The 5,000-nt window shown below is 40.4% G+C and overlaps 1 protein-coding gene and 1 long non-coding RNA gene across 5 annotated transcripts in view; one reads left to right on the forward strand and one right to left on the reverse strand.

The window, feature by feature from the left end:
* LOC135105077 (uncharacterized) overlaps positions 1-2,116 on the reverse strand; it is a 21,998-nt gene extending 19,882 nt beyond the window's left edge. For all 4 annotated transcript variants that reach the window (XR_010270687.1, XR_010270689.1, XR_010270688.1 and 1 more), the window contains exon 1: positions 2,065-2,116. This is a non-coding gene — a long non-coding RNA (uncharacterized LOC135105077). The remainder of the gene's footprint in view (positions 1-2,064) is intronic.
* Positions 1-5,000, forward strand: part of LOC135105075 (uncharacterized) — a 32,477-nt gene that overhangs the window by 9,144 nt on the left and 18,333 nt on the right. The gene's annotated exons all lie outside the window — the stretch shown is intronic.

A 5,000-nucleotide genomic window follows, 5' to 3' on the forward strand; every position in this document is an offset into this window, starting at 1 on the left:
GACTAGGTTACGCTGCCTGTTAACCCTTTCACTACGAAACAAATTCTTCATGATGATTTACACACAAGTTACTCTCGTATTTGTGTTAGTGTTTCACATAGTTATGTAGCTACTAAAGACAAAACTAATCTCATCCTATTTTTGTGTGGGCATTCATGCGGATTACTTTCTACAAAGTTGTGATAGTTAAAGGATGACCACGTCAGCAAAAGGCTTAATTGCAATAGCACAAATACATACACTAAATTTGATATTAAACATTCATCATATTTTTAGAAAGGAGACAGGGGAAAATTGATCCAGAAATAGCTTAGTAGATTATTGGAATAGACTATCATCATCAGGTTACAGTGGAATCGACACAGCCTAAGAGATTAAATACATTCATGGATAAGGGTGATAGGTGGACATGGGTATAGATTTCATTATAAAGGGGCTATCACTTGTAGGTTCTCCATCTTCATGTTCTTATTGATGTTCATTCCGATATAAGTAGATTCCCGGAAGAGAAGAAAAGGCCCTGAAAGGAAAAAGACAACACACAAAAGAATAAGGGAGGAAGCAAGAATAAGAACACGAAACGGCCCTAAAGGGAAAAAAAAAAACATTAAGAACAAGCGATACAGTGGGCACAGTATTCAGTTCACGGCCGCTGAACATCAAACATTACTCCCCGCGGTGGTAAGGAAGGAGCGCAGGTGGCAGGGAAGACGTGGGAGTGAGGAACGAATACTAGTAGCAAGAAAACGTCTGAAAAACCGATGAAAGTCTTAGGTGTCGTCGGGTGTGAGCGTCGAGGCGCGGCAAGACTGATGCGGGAGGTCAGCCAGACACTGCCAGGAGCGCCCACGCAATTTCCCTGAAGCCTGAAGCAGTATCAAGGCGAAGAGGCAGTACGCGCCCACCAGATCGCCCCGCCCGCCCTCGCCAGTCCACCTCGACCCTCCCGGCGACAGTGAGCGACGAGCTGCTGTCCCACGCAAACTATTGGGTACGGTCTCCACCAATCATGGCCAAGCACAGCCCTCCCTCGAATATCCAGCCTTGAAACTTTGGGTTAAACTCCCGAAATTATAATTAAACTTTGAGGGAAAAATAGCACAGTGTACATGACAAATTAGCGCGAAAAGGCAAGGCCGGAAAAATGAGCTATCCCAATTTTTACCTACTTGCATAATCGATTTTTTTTTTTTTTTTTTTACGTGAAGGTTTGATTTAATTACTATGAAGAACATGCTTTGCTCTCACTTTTCACTACGATGCTTTTAATCTCGAGTTAATGAAGAGCGAAATTATAAAGCCTAGAAAGGAATCTAATCCTTATACAAAGCCTGTAATTTGAGATCCGCTTAACTATGGAGGCTTCAGTATGCGCAGTTAATACGGAATACAGTGACAAAATTAGTAGTAGTTACACTCAGACAACAGGTACCGCTGACTGACTGACTGACAGACAACGATGAAAATTATTGCTGTCCACTGATTATTCTGGGCGTTTTAACTAGACTATCAAGTAATTATCGTCTTGTCTTTATTTTGCTTTCTATTTTTTGCTTATCTTCATAATTACTCCTAAGTATATACCTTAATTTTTCCTCCTCTTGAGAACTATTTTCCTTTCTTTCCATCTATTCTATCTTTTTATTCTTTCCATCAAACATACACACATACATACGCATTCTTTTCGTTTCTTTTCTCCCTTAAGTTTCAAGTATATGCATTCCCTCGTTCTTTTCCGTCTTGAAAACCAACTCGATTTTCCTGTCTTCCTATCCACCCGTTCTATCGTTTAATCCTTTCCACCGAAAACACACACACACACACACAAATCCTCCTCGCTTCTTTTCCCCTTTAAATAAGACCTTCCGTCTATTTTTTCCCATCTAAAATACATGTTTAGCTTCCTCCACTCGCTCTCTTTATCCCGCACACACACTGCTCCCTCCCCTCTCACCTCTGCCGTTTAAAGGCCGCTGGGCAACTCTCAACGTGTTTCGCCAAGCTAAGTTGCATCCCAAGATAATATCAGTGTGGCAATACGTTAAGTTATCACGGAACACTTACCCACGTCCGCTCCCTGTGGCCTCCTCCCGGCAAACGGAATGCAGGTGTGAAGGGAACCGAGAGGCTCAGCGAATCCTGAATCTCGACACCTCATTCGTACCGTCACTAACACGCTCGAACATCTGAACTTTGATAACAGGTTTATCTTAGGCTACATTATCACATACTACTACTGTTACTACTACCAATACTACTACTACTACTACTACTACTTTAAAAAGAAGATAGGAAGGGATTGGTTGCAAAAAGTGGTAGATGAATGGAAACGATTCAGTAATCAGGTTGTTAGTGTCAATACATTACGAAGTTTTAAAACAAGATTAGACAAAATTATGGATGAGAATAATGGGAGGATTTGTTTTTATGTAAGAGGGCCACTGGCTAAGGGCAACAAAAAAAAAAAAAAAACCCCACTTCAGTGTGAGTTCCCAAAGTGAAGTCAAATGGGATAATCGATATTGCAGGACAAGTGTCTTGAAACTCCCCTCTTGAAAGAGTTCAAGTCATAGGAAGGTGGAAATACAGAAGCAGGCAGGGAGTTCCAGAGCTTACCAGAGAAAGGGATGAATGACTAAGAATATTAGTTAACTCTTGTATTAGAGGGGTAGACAGAATAGGGATGAGAGAAAGTAGAGAGTCTTAAGCAGCGAGGCCGCGGGAGGAGGGGAGGCATGCAAGTAGCAAGATCAGAACAGTAGTTAACGTGAATATAGCGGTAGAGGATAGCAAGAGATGGAACACTACGGTGAGGAGAAAGAGGATGAAAACAGTCAGTAGAGAGGAATTGATAAGACGGAAAGCTTTTGATTCCACTTTGTCTAAAAGAGCGGTATGAGTGGAACCCATTCTCCTTCCCATACATGGAAAATAGGTAGGTATATTTCATGCAATGACTGCTACGTGCAGACCTGACGGCTTCTTGAAGCTTCCCTTATTTTCTTATGTACTACTACTACTACTACTACTACTACTACTACTACTGCTATTACTACTACTACTACTACTACTACTGCTATTACTACTACTACTACTACTACTACTACTGAGCATCTTTAATATAAAAGTAACTAGGTTTTCAAGGTGGTGTATTAAGCAGATATGAATAATTAACAGCGTTAACAATGCGATCCAACAATGCGAGGGAAACAATCAACGAGCAGTACAATTTGATTTAATTTTCTGCCTCGAACTAAATGACACTATCATGCAGCAGTCACGTGATCAGCAAGGCAATTAATTATTCTCGCAGCCGTGACAACACCTGAGTTACCTACCAGTTCACAATACTGTTTCCAAGGTTACTTTATTAAGAATCTACATATCAAAGGAACATTACTCTCTTAGATGTTATGGTTTTAAGAAACATAGAGCTTCCCTTGGACAGGATTGAGGAGGAGGAGGAGGAGGAGAAGGAGGAGGAGGAGGAGGAGGAAGAGGAGGAGGAGGAGGAGGAGGAGGTGGAAGAAGAAGAAGAGGAGGAGGAGGAAGATGAAGAGGAAGACGAAGCCGAAGAGGAAGGGGAAGAGAAAGATAAATTGATTAATTTGCTGATTATATTTATTGGTCTTTTCATACAATGCAAGTATAAAAATACAAAACATTATAAAAAAAGATCCGATCCAATGAACCGAAGCCTTTATATGGAGTTCATGCTTAAATTGATTATAAATGTGCTATGGTAGCGAAACGGAGGAGAAGGAAGAGGGAGAGAATAAAGAGGAAGATAAAGAAGAGGAGGAGGAAGAGGAGGTGTAGGAGGAGATTGAAGATATGAGGATAAATTGAACATGGGAGAGGAGTAGGAAGTACGAGATTGGTGGGTAGGAAAGACTGCTAGGGAAAATGGGAAAGAACTCCACGGTGGGAAGAAGAAAACGGTGACCTCTATGACCCACGTGGCGCCATCTGTTGAGTCACGTTGAAGTTCCCGTGGTACATTTACTCACGATGATCTCACACATTAGATGAGTCCCTAAAGTTATTCACACCAGAGGAGAATAATTTTGGGGAACAGTTTTCATGGACTAGCTTGTACGTTTTTTTTTTCTTTTTTTTGAGAGGGAAAGGAAGAGGAATAGCACAACATTTTTTTTTTTGTATTCTTCCCTCAATTTATTTTCCACGGACGCTGAGGGAATGTTGTTTCTGCTAGTAATACACCACACTTGACACTCTTAACTCTCAGAATCTGATTGTCTCTTGGAACTTACTAAAATGAAAAATGGTCTTTCAAAAGTCAGAATTGTAAGGAACTAAAGGCTGTAAACAATAGATGTTACTATTGTATATATTTATTCATCTATATATCAGGCCGCCAATCCCACACAGGGCGGCCAGGACACATCACTCACACTCTTAGCCACATCAGCCACTGGTGGAAAATATCATCATTACAAACACACACACACACAAAAGATGAAATAATTAAAATAAAATACACAAATAAAATAAAATAATAATAATAATAATAATAATAATAATAATAATAATAATAATAATAATAATAATAATAATAATAATTTACTCTTAGAGAGCAGCCACCCAAAGAAGGAATATGAAAAGGCTACCGGATTCAGAGGGTTAATCGAAGCGTTGGATTGTAAATAAAATAATAACTCCTTCAACTCCTTAGAGAAAACAATGGAACGTTTACCGAGGCATGAAAAGAAACCGATCCATAGACGCGTGTAATTTAATATTTCACAACAATAAATCACGTTTTCTTCAGCTTTTGTTTACAACTGGGCCCTGAGAGAGAGAGAGAGAGAGAGAGAGAGAGAGAGAGAGAGAGAGAGAGAGAGAGAGAGAGAGAGAGAGAGAGTGGTGGAGGACAAGACAGGAAAGACAATGGTGAAAAAAGGTGGACAAGAAAAGAGATGGATGGGCCGCAGCTCGAGTGTTGGCAGTGTACAGGCAGCAACATAGAGCTAAGCAAC

This window comes from Scylla paramamosain, chromosome 11, assembly GCF_035594125.1.
Source record: "Scylla paramamosain isolate STU-SP2022 chromosome 11, ASM3559412v1, whole genome shotgun sequence".
Lineage (NCBI taxonomy): Eukaryota > Metazoa > Arthropoda > Malacostraca > Decapoda > Portunidae > Scylla > Scylla paramamosain.